The 25,524-nt window shown below is 40.3% G+C and overlaps 1 protein-coding gene across 34 annotated transcripts in view; it reads left to right on the top strand.

The window, feature by feature from the left end:
* Window positions 1–25,524, top strand: part of RIMS2 (regulating synaptic membrane exocytosis 2) — a 695,597-nt gene that overhangs the window by 615,253 nt on the left and 54,820 nt on the right. The window lies entirely within an intron of this gene.

The raw sequence follows: 25,524 nt of genomic DNA on the forward strand, positions 1-25,524 counted from the left end.
ATTTCATTTGTGCTATAAAATACCTCATTTGATCAGTTCTTTCCTTCTCAGGCAGAAACCAGCATGAGCTTCTGAATCTATGTATGACATTTATCAATCTGGCATCATTGCTTTTCGGTGGCTAACATTCTTTGAGTTGGTTCTTTCCCTCACACTGAAACCTGCCAAATTAACTTTGTTCTCCATGAGCTTTCATGATTAAGATGGATTCTCATATTTTACTGGCATAATGTAATGATTTGATCACTGGTAACTTGCCTTCCTTTCAAGCAGGGCTCACCACTAGCTTTCATTTTTCTCAATTTACTATGGTTTTTTACTTTCCTGTTTAAACTTCATGTTGAAATGTGCTGTAGCATCTGGAAAGAAGAATTTCCTGCAAATCCGAGGGATAGTGAAATCTCTGGGGACTTTAAAATTTAGTGTCCAGATCACCTGTGCAAGAATGAATTCTACACATTATGCCTGGGCTAGCTACTGTGTGTGGGCAATGAAATAATTTGTGAATCGATCAAGTATCTTCTTCAGAGGAGCATTTTTCTTAAAATACAGGGTACTTAAAGACAGCAGCATGTCTTTCACATAATGAACAAGCAAATGTATTACCTGTTTATTTTACAGCAAATCAGTTTGGAACAACTTAATGATTACTGACTTTACTTGGAGAATAAGGGTGTTATATGCAGAACATGGGAATTCCCAGCCATAAAACCACAGTTTTCAATGTGTCATCAACTCACTGTGTATTGCTTCCCTAGAAAATTTCCCTAGGCCGGAATAATTTCTCTGCAAATTCATATATGACCAAATCAAAATTTTGTACAAAGAAGGCTACAGAGTGGTAGTATTTTATTAAGATGGTAACTCATATTTGATATTTCGCTGTTGAAAGGTTATATTTGTTATTTGAAATCAGTGTATCCTGGCATTTTTGATATGTGTGAAATAATCTCCAGTTCTTAGGAAGCTCCAACTCAACCTGTTCTGTAATGAACAGCCAGAGCTGAGACAGAGGGGATGGCTTTTGTAACAGGAGCAAACAACTCCTGAAGAATGTGGAAATGGAATGTCATGTGCATTTATAAACATTTGAATTTCAAATTATTTTTTAAATAACTCACATCTTCCTAATAATTTCTTTGTAATTGATTGTTGGTTTTAAAACAAGACATTTTGAATTATCAAAAGCAATAATTCAGAAAACTGAAAAAATAACCAAATCATATAAAGCCAAACAAGACTTTCTCTAAGGTAATAATTTAAATTTCTTTGCAGCAGCAATATAGTTCTATTATGGCTATATGTACCAGCTAATCTTTTTATAAATATATAGACACTTTGACTCTGTTATGCTAAGATTTTGTGATAATAGCATAGGGGCTTATACTTATATAAAGGTTGATTTAAGTTACATAATTACATAAACCACTTGGTGGTTTATGCCAGATGCAAATCAATTTTATTCTTTTCTGAGAAACTGGTCAAATTAATTTCAAAGTTCCGCCTAAGATTTCTTTGTTAAAAAAAGTAAGCTACTATACCCAAAACATACAGGATGCATTCTGAATTTTTGAAAGTGGTTTGGTTTTAGAAATTTCATCGGATATTCCAGATATATCTTAATTCCTTTGGAACTGTATAGATATATGCCTTAATTAAATACAAATCATTCACTTGGTGAATTGCTCCCTTTGGAAACGTAGGTACTAGTTGACTATCCTTTGTCTCTGTAATACTGTAGGAAGAGTAAGAAATATCTTTCCACCCCTGGACTGGTAAAAATAGAAGAATGGATCAGAATTCATGCAGGGATAATGTATGATATTTCTCTGGGATTTGAATTATTTAATAGATTAATGGAAATGAAGAGGACAACTTTTATAGAAAGTACTATTTATATAGTTGTACTTCAGGGTCTAAGAAATCATTGAGGGTGAAAGGTAGCTTTTGGCACATGCATGGCTGGAAAAGTCATTGCAGGATATCTAGTCATGACAACAGTGCATGCACAGGCTGTCCTTTATTGTGCTGTTAGGTTTGTTGTTTGCGGCATCTGGCAGTTTTCACTTTTACCTCCTTTTTCACAATTGCTACTAAGCTTCTGCTCAGGAAAAACTGCTTTTTTGTCAAAAATGGATTAGTTTGACATTTAAATATTGGGGAAAGGAATAGAGTTTCAGGCTAGTCGTGGCTGAGAGTCCCACAGTCACAGACATGACAACAGTCATGGACTTCCCAATGTACTGCTGCTGCTTCCTCACTCTCCATGCTGGAGAAGGAGGGAGTGATAGGAATGCTGGTGAATAGAGAGGGAGAAAGAAAGAGGAGAAGAGAGGCGAGCAGAGAAAGAAAAGGTGTGCATATGTGTTTGTGTGTGTGTGTATGTGTGTGTGTAGGGTTATACCACCTCTCTCACATACAGCAATCCCTGGTGGTCCTCTGTAAGGGGTCTTGCTACTTTCTAATCTGGTTTGGTTGGTGATTTCTTTGACTTAGTTTGTTGAACAACTACCATGTGCTTAAACCCTCCAAAAACTAAATGCCATTTACCTGTTTATAACCAAAGACTGTGCTGTTCTGTGTGTGATGACCTTACAAAATCCAGAGAGATTGCTATTGCAGTGGAGTGGGAGAAGCAGGGTGGTCTAGTATAAAGAGAATGGGCCTGGAAATTGGAGGACCTGCGTTCTAGTCTCGAATCTACTTTTCGCTTGCTGTGTGACCTTGGGCAAGTCACTTACTTCTCTGGGCCTCTGTTTCCTTATCTATAAAATGAGGTTAAAATACCTTTTCTTCCTCCTTAGGCTGTATGCCCCATGTGGGTTAGGGACTATGGCTGATCAGGTTATCTTGTATCTACCCCAGTGCTTAGGACAGAGCTGGTACAGAGTAAACACTTACAAATATCATTATTATTATTATTGCTATTACCAGCGTGGCAGCATAGCTCAGTGGAAAGAGCCCAGGCTTGGGAGCCAGAGGTCATGGGTTCGAATCCCGGCTCTGCCACTTGTCATCTGTGTGACTGTGGGCAAGTCACTTAACTTCTCTGGGCCTCAGTGACCTCATCTGTAAGACTGTGAGCCTCACGTGGGACAACCTGATTACCCTGTATCCCCCCAGCACTTAGAACAGTGCTCGGCACATATTAAGTGCTTAACAAATACCAACATCATTATTATTATTATAGTTGATAGAACATGGGCCTGGGAGTCAAAAGGTCATTGGTTCTATTCCCAGTTCTGCCATTTGTTTGCTGTGTGACCTGGGGCAAGTGACTTAACTTCTCTGGCCCTCAGTTACCTCATCTATAAAATGGGGATTGAGACTGTGAGCCCCACATGGGACAGGGACCGTTTCTAAACCCATTTGCCTGTATCCACCTCAGCACTTAGTATAGTGCCTGGCACATAGTAAGCACTTAACAAATGCCACAATTACTATTATAATTGTTACTACCGTTATTATTATTGCTCCAACAACCAGCACTCTGGGAGCTGAGCTGGTACTCTAAAGCCTGTGTGCTCTCCATGCCATCTAGAGATTCAAAATCTGAAATCTTGGGGTGGCAGCAGCTTACTTCGGAGACAGCCCTTGGGAACAGTGGTGTGTATCTCCAAGAAAGTCCTGACTTCAACTGTAAATAGTTAAGGACACTAAGATCCCATGCAGGGGTAATGGATACCTTGACCCAGGAACAACACAGTAAGCACTCAATAAATATGAATGAATGAATGAACAACATTTTTCATCTACCTATGTTTGCATCTTACCAGTTGGGAGCTAGCTTGGTTCCTTGCCCTGACAACGAAACATTTCAATCTGCGTTAAAGATTTCTGTCACCTCTTTCCACCACTACCTTGCCATTGACTCTAGTGAATTTGAAGTCAACACCCCCCCGCCCCCGCAAAGCACATGAGCAGGAAGTATCTTTGCAGAGTGGACTTCTGGCCCACATACAGCTCTAGAGACAACACCATCCTTAACAATACATAAAAAAGAGCACAGAAGCAAGAAAGAGGGAGTTTGAATACCTCTGAGGTTGGCAGCAGGAGAGGGTGGTTTCATTGCAAAAAAAAAAAATCAAGTGAATAAAGAAAGAAGACAATATAGGTTTCCATACTAGGAGTGTGGGGGACAGGTTTGAATTGGTACCATTTTCATCATCATCATCAACAGCATCAAATGTTGTCGAATCATTACCGATTCACAGTGACTTATGGATATATCCACAAAGTTTTCTTTGTACCATTTTGGTGTAAAGTAAATGATCTGGGTATTATTAATGTTACATTGATGTCTCACACATGTTCCTAATCATTCTGCCATCTGTTTCTTTTTATTAATGGGCTTATTTAATCCCCAAGGAGAAAAATAAAGACCAATTGCCTTTCCTCCTCCTCTTTCTCTCGTGACAGCAAAAGAAATATACAATTGGAAAGAAAAAAAGGCAACTTATTTAACTGAATTCTAGCTTGATTAATTTTCTCTTATCATTAGTTCTTCTTTTTATTGGCTAAAACAAGGTGTTAAAAGAGAAGACACTGGGAAGACAAATATTAATGCAATTAGCTTATAACTTGTACACAGGTAACCTTTCGCCTTCTCAGCCACATCCTGATTCATAGGTGAATTTCACCATCAGCATCATCATATTCAAACACATAGGACTTTACATGTGGCTCGTCTCCAGGATGAATTTTCTGATGATTAATAGGGCTTAGTGATTGATGAAGGTTTTCCACATTTGTTGCCTTTGTCGGGTTTCTCTCCAGTACAGATTATCTGATATTTAATGAAGGTTGGAGAAGGAGTTATAGGCCAGAGGGAGCATGTGGGCAAGGGGACAAGATCGAGACACAGTGAGTAGGTTAGCATTAGAGGAGAATAGTATGAGGGCTGGATGTAGCAGGATATCAGTGAATTTCTGTTTGATGAGGAAGTGGATGGACAACCACTGGAAGTTCTTGAGGTGTGAGAAGACATGCAGAGAACTATTTTTTAGAAAAAGGATCTGTGCAGCAGAGCCAAGTAAGAACTGGAGTGGGGAGAGACAAGGAGGCAGAATGGTCAGCAAGGAGATTGATACCGTAGTAAAGGTGGGATATGATAAGTGCTTGGATTAGCATAGTAGCATTTTGGATGGAAAGGAAAGGGCAGATTTTAGCGATACTGTAAAAGTAGAACCAAAAGGATTTGATGACAAATCAAATATGTTGGTTGAATGAGAGAGATGAATGGAGGATAATACCAAGGTGACAGGATTGTGAGATAGGGTGGTCAGTGGTGTTATCTGCAGTGATGGATAAGATGGGAGAGGACTACAGAACCCAACTCTCTCCACCTTCAAAGTCGTATTAAAATCACATCTTCTCCGTAAGCCCTCATTCCCCCTACTACCTCTCCGTTCTGCATCACCTATCTATCCTTTAAGCCCTTGCAATATTTACCCCACCCTCAGCCCCACAGCGTTTCTGTACATATCCCTAATTTATTGTCATGTCTCTCTTCCTCTCTAGACTGTAAGCTCCAGTGGGCAGGGAACTTGAATACTATCTCTGTTTATTGTACTCACTGAAGTGCCTAGTTCAGTGTTTTGCATAGAGTAAGCACTCAATAAATATCATTGATTGAAAGTTTAGGAATTACTGAAGACTTTTCCATGTTGGAGCTCCTTTACTTTTTTTAATGGTATTTATTAATTGCTCATTTTATGGTAGCACTGTAGTAAACAATGGGATAGATACAAGATGATCAAGTTGGACACAATCCCTGTCCCACATAGGGTTTACAGTCTTAATCCCTATTTTGCAGATGAGGGAACTGAGGCAGAGAGAAGTTAAATGACTTGCCCAAGGTCACATAGACAAGTAATGGAGTCAGAATTAGAACGCAGGTCCCCTGACTCCCAGACCTGTGATATATGTATTTTGCCATGCTTCTTCTATTACTTAGAATATTTATTCAAAATATTGTCATTTTTTACCTACCAACCTAGAATTGAATTCTACAAATTTAGTCTTCTCTTCAAGTAGGAAATAAAGACGAATGAACATTTCCAAGTCTTCAGCCCTGAGTTTTCACACTAACCTTTGTGACTCCTTCTGGAAGAACTTTGATGTAGGGGTTTCCTGTTTATTAAGGCCATTGTTGAATTTGGCTCTCTGTCCTGTCATTGGATTTTCTATCAGCTGAAGACAAATGGTCTTAAGTTTAAAAAAAGCAACAGACACAAGGATATAAGGTTATCCTCATTGTCACTAGCATCAAATATTAAGGGTCACTGTGTGCAGTATTCTAAAAACTGTACAAAAAAAGAATCTGTAAACTAGAGATGGGAGAAATCAGGAATTTACAAATAATATGAACTTTGTTACCTTAATGTATTGAAATGTTTAACTTGAGACTATCATTTTGAGAAAAGTTGGGCTTGGGAATGAAAGATAAATTACCCTAAATTCTCAGATCTTTGAGTGTGCTTTTAACTTTTCTTAAGGAAGGGTGCTAGAAAGGGTTTGGTGATCCCCACGTCCCAAATGATTGCTTAACTTAAATTGTATGTCAGTAATGTGGACAATCCAAAGTTACTGAAGTTATGGAACAATTATTGAAAAATTGAATAGTGATAAAAAAACTCTTAAACACATTCCATTTTTGAAGTTGGATTTAACACCTCCTTTGATATTTGTCTGTTTGCTGTCTTTGCAGTGAACTGCAGAATTATTAACACTAAGTGCGCAGTCATCCATTGACTAATTTTTCGACAGTATTCTACTCAAGGACGCTGAATAAATATTATTTGATGCTAGCAGGGACAAAGTTCAGTACTGTTTCCAAAAGGGCAAGGATATACCCTTCCTATGAATGGGAGCAGTGTGCAACTGAAACAGGATCAATAGGCAGACTCTTTGTATTGCCCTTAAACCTTTCCCACAGTATAAAATCATATACCTGCATCTAGAAACTTGTTTTCAGTCGGGTAAAGCAATTACCTGAGAGGTGGGCAACTAAGATGACGGTAAGGTGGAGAAACCTTATAAGGATAGTTTGCAAGAATCAAGGTTTAAGCATCCTGTCTTTGTCTGATTCCTTTAAATAGTTGTCACAACTCCTTCATTCATTTATTCATTTAATCGTCCTTACTGAGTGCTTACAGTGTGCAGAGCACTGTACTAAGTGCTTGGAAAGTACAGTTTGTCAACAGATAGAGACAATCCCTATCCAACAACAGGAGAATGGGTCAATGATGGAAGCAATAATGATGCAGAAAGTTTCTGCCCCCCTCCACCTTGCTCAATAAAATTGATCAAACTGGTATTTATTGAGCACTTATTGGGTACAGATCAGTCAGTCAATCAATTGTATTTATTGAGTGCTTACTGTGTGTAGAGCACTGTATTAGGCATTTAGGAGACTACAATATAGCAAAGTTGGTAGACACGTTCCCTGCCCACAACAGGTTTATAGTCTAGTAAAGAGCACTGTACTAAGCACTTGGGAAACTATAATGCACACTCTAGATCATTAAACAGTAAGACAGTGTGATTTTTTTTTGAAGGCTATTTACATTTTGGCCATTATATATCAATGTTCTTGCCAGCAATGAATCATGAATGAAAACCCCTTCCCTATAGTTTAGGTATTCATGAAACATCTGGTAATCTTACCAGCTGCAGCCAAAAGTAACCACTGAATGACTAAGGGAATTATTGACCCAATTTTATACTTCCAGAGGCCTAGGTTCAAATTTTAAATAAGGGAAAGTATGTTTCTTTCATCCTAATACTCAAAGAATATGCACCCTTGAATTAAATGCTTTATGAAAAGAGGTCTGTATGGCTTCTCAATAGTGGAAAATGATTTTGGCCAATTGCTACTATACTGAAGCCAGTATTTTGGATTGTATCTACTTTATTATCATCTACTACACATGATAGCTTAATAATTGTGAAAGCAGATGATCTACTACATGATAGCTCAGTAATTGTGAAAGATGATGTAAAAATAATAACTGATACTTGTTAAGCACTAGGATAGATAAGGGATATTCAGATTGGATACAGTTCCTGTCCAACAAAGGGTTCTGGGTGTAAAAGGGAAACAAAGAGGTCTTAATCCCCATTTTATAAATGAGAAATCTTAAGCACAGAGAAGTTCATTCATTCAATCGTATTTATTGAATGCTTAATGTCTGCAAAACTTACTATATTCAGCACTTGGGGAGTACAGTAAAACAAAAGACATGTTCCCTGCCCACAAGGAGCTCACAGTCTAGAGGAGGAGATAGTGAAATACATAAATAAGAAAATAAATTACAGATATATAGATGTTATGTGGGTTGGGAGGGAAGATAAATGAAAGGAGCAAATTAGGGTGATTTAGAAGGGAGTGAGAGAAGGGGAGAAGGGGGCTTAGTCAGGGAAGACTTCTTGGTGGAAATGTGCCTTCAGTAAGGCTTTGAAGTGGCGGGGGGGGGGGGGGGAGCAATTATCTTTCTGATATGAAGAGGGAGGGTGTTCCAGGCCAAAGGTTGGATGTGGGTAAGAGGTCAGGAGGGTGATAGGCAAGATTGAGGTACAGTGAGAAAGTTAGCATTAGGGGAACAAAGTGTGCAGACTGGGTTGTAGTAGAAGAGTAGCGAGGTGAGGTAGGAGGGGGTGAGGTGATTAAGTGCTTTAAAGCCAATGGTGAGGAGTTTTTGCTTGATGCAAAGGTGGATGGACAACCACTGGAGTTTCTTGAGAAGTGGAGAAACACGGTTAGAACATTTTTGAAGGAAAATGATCCAGGCATCAGAATAGAGTATGAACTAGAGTGGGGAAGGACAGGAGGAGTCAGAGAGGGCAGCAAGGTGGCTGATGCAATAATCAAGGTGGGGTTAGGATAAGTGCTTCCATTAATGTGGTAGCAGTTTGGATGGAGCGCAAGGGTTGGATTTTACCGATGTGAAGGTAGAACTGACAGGATTTAGCGATGGCTTGAGTATGTGGGTTGAACAAGAGAGAAGAGTCAAGATAATGCTAAGGTTATGGGCTTCTGAGACAGGAAGGATAATGGTGCCGTCAACACTGATGGGAGAGTGAGAGGGAGGACAGTGTTTGAGTGGGAAGATAAGAAGTTCAGTTTTAGCCATATTTAAGTTTGAGGTGATTAGAGGACATCCAAATAGAGATGTCTTGAAGGTAGCAGGAAATGCGAGACTGCAGAGAGGGAGAGAGGTCAGGGCTGGAGATGTAGATTTGGGTGTCATCAATATAGAGGTGGTAGTTGAAGCCATGTGAGCGAATGAGTTTTTCCAAGGGAGTGGGTATAGATGGAGAAAAGAAGGGGACCCAGAACTGAACCTTGAGGGGCACCCATAGTCAGAGGATGGGAGGCAGCGAAGAAGCCTGCAGAAGAGATTGAAAATGAGTGGCCAGCGAGATAGGAGGAAAATCAGGAGAGGACAGTGTCAGTGAAGCTGAGGTTGGATAATGTTACCATTAACAGAAGGGAGCGGAGAGGTCGAGGAGGATTAGAATGGAGTAGAGGCCATTGGATTTGACAAGAAGGACATCACCGGAAACCATTGGGAGCATGGTCTCTGTGGAGTGAAGGGACGGTAGCCAAATTGAAGGCCATCAAGGGGAGAATTGGAGGAGAAGATCTTGAGGCAGTGGGTGTAGACAGCTCAATCAAGGAATTTGGAGAGGAATGGTAGGAGGGAGATGGGGCGATAGCTGGAGGGAGCCAGGGGGTCAAGGTAGGGTTTTTTTAGAATAAAGGAGATATGGGCTTGCTTAAAAGGAGTGGGGAAGAAGCCATTGAAGAATGAACAGTTGAAGGTGGCGGTTAGGGAGAGAAGGGAGGGGGCAAGTGTTTTGATAAGGTGTGAAGGAATGGAGTTGGCTGCTCAGGTGGAGCAGGTTAATCCCGGTTCCGCCACTTATCAGCTATGTGACTTTGGGCAGTCACTTAACTTCTTCATGCCTCAGTCCCCTCATCTGTAAAATGGAGATTAGGACTGTGAGCCCCAAGTGGGACAACCTAATTACCTTGTATCTACCCCAGCAAATACTAAGTTTGGCATGTAGTAAGTGCTTAAACAAATACCATCATTATTACTATTATGTTCCAGATACTGTACTAAGTTCTGGGGTAGATACATGCTAGTCAGTTTGGACACAGTCCATGTTCCATATGGGGCTCACAGCTGCACAGAGCAGTTAAGTGTCTTGCCCAAATTAACCTAGAGACAAGTGGTGGAGTGAGTATTAGAATTCAGGTCCGTCTAACTTCCAGGCCTGTGCTCTAGCCACTAGGCCACATCCCTTCCTCCTCATATCAGACCAACAATTGCTCTCCCCTGCTTCAAAGCCTTACTGTGAAGGCACATCCCCGCCACAAAGCCTTCCCTGACTAAGCCCTCCTCTCCTCTTCTCCCACTCCCATCTGTGTCACCCTGACTTGTTCCCTTCATTCATTCCCCCCTCCCAGTGCCACGGCACTTACATATATTTATTTATCAACATCTGTCTCTCTCCCAAGACTATGAGCTCATTGTGGGCAGGCAAGTGTCTGTTTATTGTTATATTGTACTCTCCCAAGTGCTTAGTACAGTGTTTTGCACACTGTAAGCATTCAATGTAAACCCGTCAAAGGGCAGGGACTGTCTCTATCAGTTACCGATTTGTACATTCCAAGTGCTTAGTACAGTGCGCTGAGCATAGTAAGCCTTCAATAAATACTATTGAATGAATGAATGAATAAATATGATTAAATGAATGAGTGAATTGCTTCTCAGCTCTTCCAGAGGTGTTAACTTTAGATTTTGTATAGAACCCAGTAGAGGTGGTTGCATGATAGTTGTAGTTCTCCTTTGTAGTAACAACTCCCAGACCAAGATATGGTTATAAACAAGTATCCAGTTACTGGAAACTTGTGGTATAGTGAAGGAGGAAATTTCAAGCCTTTGGTTCGCTAAAAAGAAAGCCATGTATTATCTAGGCCCACTTGAGTGGCAAAAGATGATCTTCCAATGAAAGTTGTTTATTCACCTCAGCTTTTGAATGGGGTCCTTTAGAAGCAGAAGCTCTTGGCTGCGGAGTTGCAATGACTTGTATATTTTTGCTGATATATTCAAAAACTGTTTTTACCAGTCAGCCTTCACTATCTTTTACACAAGGGCATTTTGTGACAATGTTTTTTGCAACAGTGATTATTGTTAAATTATCATGTGACCAATTGCCTTTAAAAACAGTCCTCATCTTTGTTTCTTAAATTTAAGGAGAAAATTACCCCACTGATAAACTTAGTGATTTTTTTTCAACCATTTAAGTATCTTTAAGTATTTGATATTCATCTTGAACCCCTCCTGGCTCTGACACTTGTCTGCTGTGTGACCTTGATCAAGTGACTTCACTTCTCTTTGAATCAGTCATCTCATCTGTAAAATGGGGGTTAATATTGTGAGACCCTTGGGGGACAGGGACTGTGTCCTACCTGATTAGCTTGTATCTACCTCAGTGCTTAGAACTGTGCATGACACATAGTAAGTGCTTAATAAATACTATTATCATTTTTATTACATTTGAATGGGGTCATGTTTGCATTATGAATCAATCAAGCCATGGTATTATTTGTTTAATGTGTGCAAAGCACTGTTACTAAGCTCTCTGGGGAATACAATAGATAGTAGACATGATCCCTGCCCGTAAGGAACCTTTTGGATTATTAAGGAGTTTTTTTAAATTATCATTTATTTTTTTTTACCTAGTGTTGGTTTTGCCTTGTCAGGGAAAAGGTACAGGAGGGACTCCAAACCTGTTCGTTTCATTCCTACAAAATCAAAGAATTTGACAAATGAAAGAGAAATCAAGATGTTTTTTGGAATACTGGGTGCAGTGTTTATTTTCCTCCTCCTTCTTGCCCTGGTCACACAGCAGACAAGTAGTGGAGCCTGGATTAGAACCCATGACCCTCTGACTTCCAGGCCTGTACTATATCCACTATGTCACTACCAACCTTGTTGTATTGTACTCTTCCAAGTGCTTAATGCAGTGCTCTGCACACAGTAAGAACTCAATAAATACCACTGTTTGATTGACTATATAAGCTATTAATGCACCCTAACTGTGATTTATTTATCCCCCGCTTTACTGTAAAGTCAAAGGCAGGATTACAGTCTACCAACTCATAGTGTACTCTCCAAAGTCCTTTGTAAGTATTCTGGACACAGAAGGCATTCAGAAATGCTATTGATTGATTGACTTTCATTCATTTAATAGTATTTATTGATTCTATGTTCACAGCACTGTACTAAGCACTTGGAATGTACAATTCGGCAACAGATAGAGACAATCCCTGCCCAGTAACGGGCTGACTTTGCAACCTTAACAGTTGGAAGGGACTTTAGTTATTCTATTGATTTCCCCTTCATTCAAGCAAGTAAGTCCCAAACTCACCCAGATAGAAAGTAGCCTTCCTTAATCTTCTGTTATCCCTCCATAACCTTACCACTTCCTTTCCTAATGACTTCCATAGTCTTCCTTACTTTGGGGGTTATGGAAGTTTTTGCCTCTTGTCTAATTCAAGTAGCTGCTGCTGAAATTTGATCCCATTCCCTTAGGTCCTATCCTCAGTGGAAAGTGATAGCAGATATTCATCACCATTTATCCAATAGTCATCTCTATGCCAAAAGACCTTAGTTTTAGTCTTTATTGAAAGAGGAACTTTATCTCTCAAAAAAAAAATGTTCCATGTGAGCACAGTAGAGAAAGAAGCCTCTCCTAGTGGAAGGAGCAAGGTCTACTACAAAGATCACAGGGCTGGAGGCAGGAGACCTACCGCTTACCCGCTGTATGAACTTGGGCAAGGCATTTAGCCTCTGTGTGCCTCAGTTTCCTCATATGAAAAGAAATACTTATTCTCCCTCTCTCTTAAACTGTGAGCTCTATGTGGAATTAGGGAATGCATCCAATCTTATTATTTATATCTTTTTCAGCTCTTAGCACAGGGCTTGGCACATAGTAAATGCTTAATAAATACCATCATCATTAATCCCTTTACCTTTTGAGACCAAATGAGCTATGGGAACAACAGGTTTGAAATCAGCCCTCCCTCACAGGACAAGAGAGAGTAGAAATACAGTAACTTATTTTTCAAACTCTGAAATATCTGTCAATAAAATATCATTTATTAAAGAAAGTCAATTATATTAACCTTAATCATGTGAAACAAAATTAGTTTGTCATTAGGAAAAGAATTAGCTTAATTGTGTGCACATCTGCCCAAAATAACTAAGCAAAATATAGCTCAGTCATCTGAATCTTTGATGATCTGAACCAGCTTTAGACCCAATTACTTTAGATAATTGACTGGCCATTAAAGCAGTATTGCCAAAATTGAACACTGAAAAGCTGCCCTAAAAAAATCATGAAATGGCATCATAGTCCACCACATCTACAGAGCCTGAGCTGTATCTAAGAAAACTAAGGGTGTTCTGGTCTAGAGAGCTCCCTCTATGAAAGAGCATCTGATCATAGGTCCTTCCAGGCGGTTAAGAAAGAATACTCATTCATTCATTCAATAGTATTTATTGAGCACTTACTAGAGAAGCAGCGTGGCGCCGTGGAACGAGCACGGGCTTTGGAGTCAGGGCTCATGAGTTCGAATCCCAGCTCTGCCACTTGTCAGCTGTGTGACTGTGGGCAAGTCACTTAACTTCTCTGTGCCTCAGTTCCCTCATCTGTAAAATGGGGATTAAGACTGTGAGCCCCATGTGGGACAACCTGATTCCCCCTTGTCTACCCCAGCGCTTAGAACAGTGCTCTGCACATAGTAAGCGCTTAACAAATGCCAACATTATTATTATGTGCAGAGCACTGTACTTAGCACTTGGAATATACAATTCGGCAACAGAGACAATCCCTGCCCAGTGACGGGCTTACTACTCCTAATCGGGGGGATCTTTGAGAGTAAATTGGTGAATGTTGAAAGGAAAACAGGCAGTCATTCACTCAGTCATATTTATTGAACGCTTACTGTGTGCCGAGCACTGTACTGAGTGCTTGGGAAAATACAATACAACAATAAACTTTCCCTGCCCACAGGGACACTGCCTGCAGTGACATTCCCTGCCCACAGGGAGCTCAAAAGACCCAGGGGCTCCCACCACTGTGTAAGACAGCTTCACCTGGTCTGTGTTTTCTCTGTGTATTCAGGTCTGGCTGCCCAGTGTGTGGACTGGGTTGCAGGAGAGCAGCAAAGTAAATTAGGAGGATGAGAGATGATTAAGTCAATGGCAAGGAGTTTCTGTCTGATGCAGAGGTAGATGGGCAACCACTGGAGGTTCTTGAAGAGTGGAGAAATGTGGACAGAAATTTTTGTAGAAAAATGACCTGGACTACAGAGTGAAAGTATGGACTGCACTGAGAGGAGATAGGAGGCAGGTAGGTAAGCAAGAGGGCTAATACAGTAATTAAGGCGGGATAGGATAAGTTATTGGATTAATGTGGTAGCAGTTTGAATGGAGAGAAAAGGGTGGATTTTAGAGATGTTGTGAAGGTTGAGTCGACAGAACGTAGTGACAGATTGATTATGTGGTATATTATTAATCATTAGTAATAAATATTAGTTATTAATTGATATATGGTAAGATGAATGAATAGCCCCTTGACTTCAGGAACTCAGGGGTGAGTTCAGCGTCCCCATGGAAAGCAAGCAGGGTTTCTGAAGTCAGATCCCCTGGCTGGCAGATCAGGGTTCAGTGCTGCTCGACTCCAGCAGCTAAGATGAGGGAACGGTAGTGTCCAAGAGGAGCCCTGCTTGATGGGTCTGTAGCCCCCCAGATCTTGGCAACAGCTGAACACTGAGGAAAGCCAAGTCTGGCTTGTACTGCTGGCTCCTCATGCTGCTATTGCTGCTCAGGTTATGGTATTTTGACTGGTATTAACTGCAATGGGAAAGTTGGGTGGAGGGGAGGATTTGGGAATGAAGATTTGCACAAAGTGAGGTTGAGCTGCCAGTCGGACGTCCATGTGGAGATGCCCTGAAGGTAGGAGAAAATGTGAGATAACAAGGAGGGAGAGGTCGGGATAGCGGTAGCCAAGATAGCAGCCTTTGTTCAAACTTCCATTTTTCAGTTCTACACTCTTCCCTCCACAAATTTAATACTTGCCACTGAGGATGTCAGGGCTTAGGTGACCAGAAACCCCGTTGAGCTTGGGGCTAGCACACTTTGGGGAGTTCTCCTCAGCTAAGGAAGGATCCAAAAGAAGTTTGGCCAGCAGTGTGATAGATCCCCTCAGGACTGTAAGGCTCCTTGTGGTCAGGGGATGTGTCTACCAACCCTGTTGGATTATACTTTCCCAAACACTTAGTACAGTGCTCTATACATAGGAAATGCTCAAGAAATACCGTTTATTGTTTGGTTCTGATTAGGGTGGTAGCAGCAGTTTCCCACCTGAAGAAAAAGATAGGGAAGAATCCTCTTTTCTTCACGTGGAGGCATGGACACCCATTGCTGCAGCTACATCAGCACCATGGTTAAGCTGTCAATAATAGTGGTTGTTGGAGGAGAAACTGGAAGAGGTATATATTCCCACTCACTCCTAACTATCCCCCTCCAGATTGTAAGCACCTTGCAGGGAGGGAACATGCCTATCTACAAACTCTGCTGTATTATACTCTCCCAAGCACTTAGTCAAGTGTTCTGCACATATTAAATGCTCAAAAAAAGCCATTGATCAATTGATCCATATTTTCCCCGTGGTATTCTTTTCCCTTTTTGGTTTCTTTTTTTCCCCATCCTTCCTTTTCCCTTTGTCTCCCTCTTTTCCTTTTTCTCTTTCCCTCCCTCTTTCCCTGAGTCCATCTCTTCAATTTGTTCCACTCCCTTCAAGCTCAATCAGTCAATCAGTGGTATTTATTGAGAACTCACTATGTGCAGAGCACTCTACTAAGTGCTTGGGAAAGTCCCCTTAGCCCTGGTCCATCCCTCGTTAAGCCTCCCAAATACTGATCCACCTCAGTAAAGACAGTATAGTATCTCGCTTACAAATATTATGCAAGATATGTCACTTTTATATGTGAGATTTTTACTATACGTTTTCCCTTTGTGGGAGAGGATCCATTAATTTAATTTTCAATATGTGGCCTAGTGGAAAGAGCACGGCCTGGGAATCAGATATACCTGTGTTCTAACCCTGGCTCTGGCCCTTGTAGGCTGTGTGACCTTGGGCAAATCACTTCTCTTCTCTGTGCCTTTGTGCCTCAGTTACCTTATCTGGAAAATGTGAATTAATATGAGAGCCCCATCTATGACATGGATTATGTCCAACTTGATTAACCCCACCTCTTGGAACAATGCCTGGCACATAGTAAGCGCTTAATAAATACCAAAAAAAGAAAAAAACCCCTCTCATTCAAAAAGATAATGAATGAACCAGCAGAATGTAATTTCAGAGAAGCCAAGGCAACTATATAGTTAAAAGATATTTGTTATGAAAAATTACTAAATTCATCCTTGAGAGTTCCATCAAGCATTTAATTCCAATCACTGTTGAACAGGCATTTACGATCACTGTATACAGGTAAGGTAAAATCACGTGAAAAACAGGTACTTTCATTGTCAACAATGTCTGTGGATGAAAAGATAATTTGTTCAGTACAAAATAATGTCTCTCTAGCAGAACACTACTTAGGGGAAAAAGGGAGCGTTTTTGAAAGTTCACATGTAAAATAGATGAGTGGTGTGTTTGTCATGGTCTTTCACAACTATCTGTACCATTTCCATCATTTTTAAAAATCACTTATGATACTTTCTTCTCCTACTTGATTCAGTAACATGACCTTATGGCTGTCAGCGTGTCCATTAGCAGTGCACAAAGGATTTGATTGTAATTAGTCATGCTCAAGCTTGCAATTTCAGCCTGATATATTGAATTTTCAAACTATGTGGAGTTCGAGTGAATATTTGTAGATGATGCCTTTTAAAAAGACCCTCTATTGTGGGTGGAAGTGACAAACACCTTATGTAATAATACATTTTAATTTCTGTAATAAACCAGGTTTTTTTATTAGCTTAGTCTCTGAAAAGATGCAAAGCTTTTTATCCAAATTATCTCATTAATTTGGGTGAGCGATGTGAAAGCAACATGTTTGGCTTAAGAAATCCAAAGCGAGTGGCTAATGCAAGCCGTCGTGAGTTGTGGCAAGTTGTTTTTTGAGGTGGGTGAAGCCGGAATTTTCAAAAGGTCATCAGTGTAGAAAGGCTTCCTTTTCTGGTTCCCACCCTTCCCCTCATCTGACAGGGTCACAGAAAGCGGAGACCTTGAAGGGATCTCCCAGTCTGTCCTCCCCACCCAGAAAATGGAGTTGTTGGCTAACCCAGAGCAATCTTTCAGTTTATGGCCCAGAACTGAAGAGAGAGCAATAGGGGTCAAGAGAGAGGAAATAGAAGGTAAGCATTATGAAGAGCAGAATTACCTGTGATTTAGTAGTATGCCTTAAACCACCACCTCCCTGGCCCAGATCAAGCACAGGTAGGTTCATTCAGTCAGTGCAAATGAGGGTTTAGTGTATGCTGAACACTGAACTAAGTGCTTGGGAGAGTACAATAGGGTAGAAAGACATATCTGCCCACCAGGGGTTTACAAACTAATGGGGAGGGTGCAACTTTACAGGCAGAAATCTTGGATTGGCAGGTAGTTCTGCTGGTTACACTCCTCCCACAGACTGTGACATACAGTCTTCTCTGGGGTTTCCCGAACTGCTGGTGCTGGCATGGAATATAGAATAGATAATTATGTCCCAGGTTGTTGTTGCTTTTTTTTTTTCTTTTAATGATATTAAAGTGTTACTACATGCCGGTCACTGTACTAAACACTGGGGCTAGATACAAGCTAATCAGCCCCCACAGCACTTATGTATGTATCTGTAATTTTTTAATTCATATTAATAATGGTGTTATTTGTTAATCACTTACTATGTGCCAGGTGCTATATTAAGAGCTGGGTTGGATACAAGCACGTCAGGTTGGACAAAGTCTCTGTCCCATGTGGGGCTCACAGTCTCAATCTCCATTTTACAGATGCCGTAACTGAGGCCCAGAGAAGTGAAGTGATTTGCCCAAGGCCACACAGCAAACAAGTGGTGGAGCTGAGATTAGAACCCATGACATTCTGACTCCCAGGCCTTTGCTCTATGTTAATGTCTGTCTCCCCCTCTAGACTCCTTGTGGTCAGGGAGTATATCTACCAACTCTGTTACATTGGACTCTCCCAACCGTTCAGTAGAGTGTTCTACACATAGTACTCAATAAATACAATTGATGGAGGCTAGTTCTGGACCAGATTCAATAGTCGCTTTCAAATTCAAATAGAAAAATTGTTCTTTCATAATTAATGAAAATCAATACCTCATAACATCTTGCTTTATTTTAATTTGGTATTTGGTGTTATAAATAAATGGTTTCTATGAGAGTTGCAAATCTAATAATCCATTTTTAAAGTTGTAGTATTTGGTACTGCATTCCAAACACTCTACCACGCGTGTGTGTGTGTGTGTGTGTGTGTCTTTGTGTGTTTATGTAAATATATAACATATTTAGAGAAGCAGCGTGGCTCAGTGGAAAGAGCACAGGCTTGGGAGTCAGACGTCATGGGTTCGAATCCTGGCTCTGCCACTTGTCAGCTGTGTGACTGTGGGCAAGTCACTTAACTTCTCTGTGCCTCAGTTACCTCATCTGTAAAATGGGGATTAAGACTGTGAGCCTCATGTTGGACAACCTGATTCCCCTGTGTCTACCCCAGTGCTTAGAACAGTGCTCTGCACATAGTAAGCGCTTAACGAATACCAACATTATTATTATTTTATATAAACATGTGTAACATACTGGTTATATATTTATTGTTATATTTTATTCTATTACATACAACTGTTCACAGTTTGTCAAATACATTTTTTAATTACCCAGGGAATAATTTCCCAGTGCCACAAGTAGAAGAATCAGTTAAGAATGTTCTTCATAGTTTGACTCAGAGAGTGAAAAATTACTCAAGGATCAAAGGAGGATAGACACTTTGGTAGAAGTGATTACAAGATGATAGTTTCCAAAGTCCTAAGGGAAAGAAAGGGAGAAACCAGGAAGATATGAAATTTCAGAAAGTAAATCTTAACAAGCCTAGGCCTCTATGTATTTTATATTTTTAAATATACTTCTGACATTTGTAAAGTGCTTACAATGTGCACAGTTCTAAGAGTTGCAGAAAAGCACAAGGATATTGATTCAAATATGGACCTTGGGCCTTGGAGCTCTCGATCTAAAAGGCGAGAAGAGCTGAGACAGTCAGTGGAAGAAATAGCTGGACAAGTTCAGCAAAAAAGAAAACCCGCAGTTCAACAACCACAAAACAGTGGTTGCCTCTGGGAAGGGAAAGTCTTGGATTCCCTCATTGCTCAGGTAGACTATTCCGGGAACCAGTGGTCACCATCGCCCCAATGCTTCTAGATGGTTGGGGAGTAGCCACCCTATCCAACAGGCCCAGTCTTCTGCTCAGCGAGAGCAGGTATCCATCCCATGTCTCTGCTGCATGACTTTGGACAAGTCACTTATCTTCCTTGGGCCTCAGTTACCTCATCTATAAAATGGGGGTTAAAAATGTGAGCCCCATTTTGGCCAGGGACTGTGTCCAATCTGATTAACTTGTATCTAGCCCAGTGCTTAGAATCATGCTTGGAACACAGTAAGTGCTTAACAAGTACCTTAATTATTATCACAAACATGGCGGATGCAAGGACTACGTTATGTCCCTTTGCCCTGCTCTAAGATGGCTGCAGCGGGAAAGTGTGCTGTATATGACAGAAATGATGCTAGATTACAAACCCCCTGAGGGCAGAGATCGCATGTACTAACTCCCAAGGGCTTATTTAGTACAGATCTATGCACAGAGTAACTGCTCAATAAATACTAATGGTTGATTGAGGTTGGGTAGGTGGGGCCAGAGGGAGGCCCTACTTAGCTCTGAAGTCTGGTGAGAATGTCTGGTAGCCTTTGTCTCTTCACACCCAGATGAACTTGAAGTGAAGATGAACTCTTCACACCCAGATGTGTCTCTTACTGGAAAAGAGAACTTTTTCTAAGCAGAGGCATAATCCATTTTCTCTGGGGCCAAGATATATATTAAATCACGTTTCTTCTAAGAAGTCTTCCCTGATTGAGCCCTCCTCTATTCTCTTTCCTTTCTGTGTCATTTCTGCACTTGAAACTGTACCCTTTAAGCAGCACCCTCAGCCCCAAACCACTTATGTCCGTGTCCATAATTTATTTTAATGTCCATTTTCCCCTCTAGCCTGTAGGGCCCTTGTGGATAGGGAACCTGTCTATCAACTCTGTTGGTTTGTACTATCCCAAGTGCTTAGTACAGTACTTTGCCCAGAGTAAGTACTCAAGATTACCATTGATAGATTTGTTCCTATCAGGTTATTACAGCACTTATGTAAATATTCTTATGCTCCGCTGTTTCCCCTATCTGTGATTTACATTAATTTTTGTCTCCCTCTGTATACAGTAAGCTCCTTATGTGTAGGGATCTTTGTTTTATCATACTCTACCAAGCACTTAGTAGAATGTTCTGCACTCCATAAATACCATTGATTGGGCGATTGATTGATCATGTTTACTGGAATCTGTGAACCACTCCACTCCCGAAAGGTATGCTACTTTGGAGGGTGAGTAAAGAATTAGGTGTCACAAATGAACTCAAGAAACATAGATGAGGTTTATTTCAACTTCTGAAAAACATAGAAGGGACTGTTAATCTTTATTCGCTCAGATTATCATATTATATTTGAAGTGACAGGGAGTTTTTCTGCATTAAAAATTATGTTTTCAGCTCTACATTTTTTTCTCCATAGATAAGTTTATATTAACTATATTAAACATACTCTTGCAATCAGTAAGTAGTAATGAGGGCTTACTCCATGAAGAAACACTGTCCTAAATACTTTGGGAGAATATAATAGAGTTAGATTTATGATCCCTATCCTCAAGGAGTTTCCCAACTAGCCATGGAGACAACACTAAATCACTTGGTCACTCATTCGATCCATGGTGTTCACTGTGTTCTTTCTGTGTGCAGAGCACTGTAAGCATGCTTTGGAGACTATAAAAGAGTTAGATTTATGATCCCTGTCCTCATGGACTTTACAACCTAGTAGTGGAGTCAATACTAAGTCAGTCAGTCACTCATTCAATAAGTGGTGCTTCTTGAATGCTTATTCTGTGTAGAGAACAGTACTAAATGCTTGGGAAAGATCAAGAGAAACAAGCATGGCCCTAGTGGATAGAGCATGAGCCTGGGAGTCAAAAGGACCTGGTCTATACCCCGCTCTGCCACTTGTCTTGCCTCAGTTACTTCATCTGTAAAATGGGGATTAAGACTGTGAGTCCCATGTGGGACAGGGACTGTGTCCAACCCATTTTGCTTGTACAGTGCTTAGTACAGTGTCTGGCACATAGTAAGCACTTAACAAATATTATACTATAATAATTGTATTATTTGTTAAGCACTATGTGCCAGTCACTCTACTGAGTGCTGTGATAGATACAGGATAATCAAGTTCCACAAGGCGCTCACAGATTAAGTAGGAGGGAGAGAGGTTTTTAATTTCCTTTTAGCAGAGGAGGTAACCAAGGCACAGAGAAGTTAAGTGACTTGCCCAAGGTCACACAGCAACAAGTGGAGGAGCTGGAATTGGAACTCTGGTCCTCTGACTCCCAGGCCCAGTGCCTCTTCACTAGGCCATGCTGCTTAGATACAGTTAATGACCCTGGCCTACATGGGGCTCACAGTTTAAATAGGAAGAACAGGTACTGATCCTCAGTTTACGAAATAGGAAATTGGGTCACAAAGAAGTTGACTTACTTGACAAGATCAAACTTGCAGGTAAGTGGCAGAGCTTGGGTTTCGAACCCTGTTCCCTGTTACTTCAGGGCCCATGCTTCTTCCCATAGGCCATGCTGCCTTCTCATTTCTCAACTAAAGTCCAAAAAAATCTTATGTTGAATCTAAATATCTCCTCTTTTGTTCCTTTTTGATTTTCATGGTGAAAACCAGATTAACATCCTCTCCATTAAAACCTCTCATATCCTCAAAACACTTAGTCAATCCTGAACCCTCTTTTCTCATCTCTAGCTAAATGATCCCAATTGAGATCATTTGGGGATCCCAGTGATCCCGCATGGGAAAAACCCTGAAAGACCACAAAACTTCTGGTCGGAGGCCACAACTCCATCCCACCTTGAACTTTTGGAAAATAAGATCATAATATTTTAAAAGCCCATTCAATATAGCTATCCCTCAAATTAAACTTGGGTAAAGCAATTAATTGAATCAAGCCCACTAAACTCCCCTGAACTACTTCAGAATCCATTCTGCATATGTCTGAGCCTCCTAAACATCTTGATCATCTAGCCTAATACTTTGCTCAGCAGACATATAGTTGGTTTTTACTCTAAATACCTACTGTGTATATTATTTACAGTGATTTTTTTGAGCACTTATTATGTGCAGAGGACTGTACTAGCAATTGTATCCTACGTAAGAGCCTATTGTAATGCAGGCAATCTTAGATGGTTATGCAGTCACCAAAATGGAATCAGAAATAGAATAGATTAAATCATGCCTTATGGAAGGTAAAATTTTTGTAAGCAAATTCAACAATAATTTCTGTAAATAGGGTTGGGATCATGCTGTGAAGTGCCACATAAGTGAGGAAATACTTTGCAGAGTGTTTTGTGAATCCCTGCTATTTATTTTGTTAATAACACTTTGGAGGTCACATACAGCTACGTATCTGGTGGAGAATTAGGGTAGAACTGTATTTTCCATTGCCTGTAAATTCTACTCCCTTTGAATTTTTATAGTTTTAATTCATAATATTCCCAATGCTTTTCAAAATTCCCAAAGCCAGTTTTCATTACCGTAATCTTTACTGAATTACTTCATTTGATGAAAATTGTTAGATTGCAACAGTCCTTGATGATTTGTAAAATGAATGTCCTGTGATCATGAAATGTGACATTATTGAGTCAAAACAGGTGTATTTGGCTGTCTTAATTATTTCTGGCTTGGGAATGAATGTCTTAAGTTTTATAAATACATGTACAGTATCCTGATGAATACATAGACCATTATCAGTTGTCTATTTTAACTATAGAGAGGCAGATTTAGTCTATTTTCTTATTTTAGTATAATTACTGTGAAAGTACTTATTTTAATCATTTTCAAAGAGGAGGTTTGTCTAGCTATCAGATTCAGACTCTGTACAAGCCCAGAATAGGAGAGTGAAATTAACGGCTAGGTCTGCTGCTCTAATTAAAAAGAAAAATGTATTTTGGGGAAAGTTTTAAGGGGACTGACAAATCAGTGAATCAATTTGTATTTATGGAGTGCTTACATTTCCTGCCCAACAGATGCTTACAATCTAGAGGGTGAGACATACAATATAAATAAATAAATTGTGGCTATGTACTAAAGTTCTGTGGGGCTAAATGTGAAGTAAATATCAAGTGCTTAAAGGGTACGGATCTAAGTGCATCGATGACATAGAAGGGAGAGGGAGTGGGGGGAAAGAAGCTTTAATTGGACAAAGCCTCTTGAAGGAGACGTGATTTGAAGGTGGGGAGAGTGGTCATCTAGTATATAGGGAAGGAATGGGAGTTACAGAACAGATGGGGGGGACATGTGAAAGGGGTCATTGACAAAATAGATCAAGTTAGGGTACAGGTAGCAAGCTGGTACTAGAGTAAAATGAGTGGGTTGGGCTGTAGTAGGAAATCAGCGAGGTAAGTCAGGAGGGGGTAAACTGATTGAGGGCTTCAAAGTCAGTGGATGATAGGAATATTGTGTGCTATGAAGATGACTGGGCAATCTTTGCAGTTTTTGAAGGCGAGACATGGACGAATTTTTTTTTTAGAAAAATGATCTGGCAGTGGAAAATTAAGTATGGACTGGAGACAGGTGGCAGGGAGGCAGTGAGGATGCTAATGCAGCAAAGAGCACATAAAGAATGATGATATGATAAAACTGGCAGAAAAAGAGAGGAAGCGGAGGGCAAGAGAAATAAAAAGTAAAGCAGAATCATTATAGCTAGAGAAGCAGTTTTCAGACCCACTAACTGTCCTGCCCTTTGCTGTTTTCTGTTGTCTGCAGGGGTTTGTGGCTGTGTGTGCTTTTGTCTCTTTGACTCATGGTCCACTCAAAATATCAGCTGAAAAAGAACTGCTCCTCTCTTGGTTTCAGTGGATCATACTGCTCTTTCAGTGGGAGTCGACTCCCAGTTTTAGCTGAGATGCAGCATTGTCAGAGGCTTTGTTTTATGGTCTCCTTATAAATTTAGGTTCTGTTTACCTTGCTTTCCGTTCCCCAATATCAGCTCACCAAACAGCTAATTGGACTGGGATGATTTGCTGGGGCACCAAAATACTTCAGGGCAGTCCTGCCCAAATCATAATTAACTTTTCAGGGCAGACAAATTTACTAAGCAATTTCAAGAGTCCAGATGTACTAGTAGATACTATTAACTATTAAGATAGAAAATAATCAAGTTGGACCCAGTCCATGTTGCACAAGGGCCTCACAGTCTCAATCCTCATTTTACAGATGAGGTACCTAAGGCACAGAGAAGGTAAGTGACTAGCCCAAGGTCATACAGCAGACAAGTGATGGAGTCAGGATCTTGTCAAAATTGAAGACTAATGAGATTCTTTGTTTCAGGGAGTGCTCCTATAAACTGAGCACTTTGTGCTCTTTAGACCCTAAGCTCATTTTGGGCAGGGGATGTCTCTACCAACTCTGTTATGTTGTACCCCCTCTAATCCTAGTACAATGCTCTGCACAGAGTAAGTGCTCAATAAATACGATTGATTACAGCATGATTTTCCTATAATTAATCAATCAATCATATTTATTGAGTACTTACTGTGTGCAGAGCACTATACTAGTAGAATTATTTTCATCCTTAGAATTTATTGGCATTTTATTATAATAATAATTATAATATAATAATGGTATTTGTTAAGTGCTTACTATGTGTCAAGCACTGTAAAAAATGCTGGGTTAGATACAAGATAATCAGGTTCGTCATGGGGCTCAGTCTAAATAGAAGGGAGAATAGGTATTGAGTCCCCATTTTGCAAATGGTGAAACTGAGGCATAGAGAAGTTAAGTGACTTGGCCAAGGTCACACAGCAGGTAAGTGGTGGAGAGGGATTAAAACCCAAGTTCTCTGACTCCTAGGCCCATGCTCTGTCCACTAGACCACACTGCTTCCCTTAAGAGAAGTTGCAGAAATAAAAAGTGGTATACAATATAGCAAATTAAGGCTGAGGTAGAGTCTGGGAAATGTAGAAGAATCATGCCTTCATTCATTCAATAGTATTTATTCAATAGTATTTATTGAGCGCTTACTATGTGCTTACACTATACTAAGCACTTGGAATGTACAAGTCGGCACCAGATAAAGACAGTCCCTGCCCTCTG

This window comes from Ornithorhynchus anatinus, chromosome 4 (genome assembly GCF_004115215.2).
Source record: "Ornithorhynchus anatinus isolate Pmale09 chromosome 4, mOrnAna1.pri.v4, whole genome shotgun sequence".
Lineage (NCBI taxonomy): Eukaryota > Metazoa > Chordata > Mammalia > Monotremata > Ornithorhynchidae > Ornithorhynchus > Ornithorhynchus anatinus.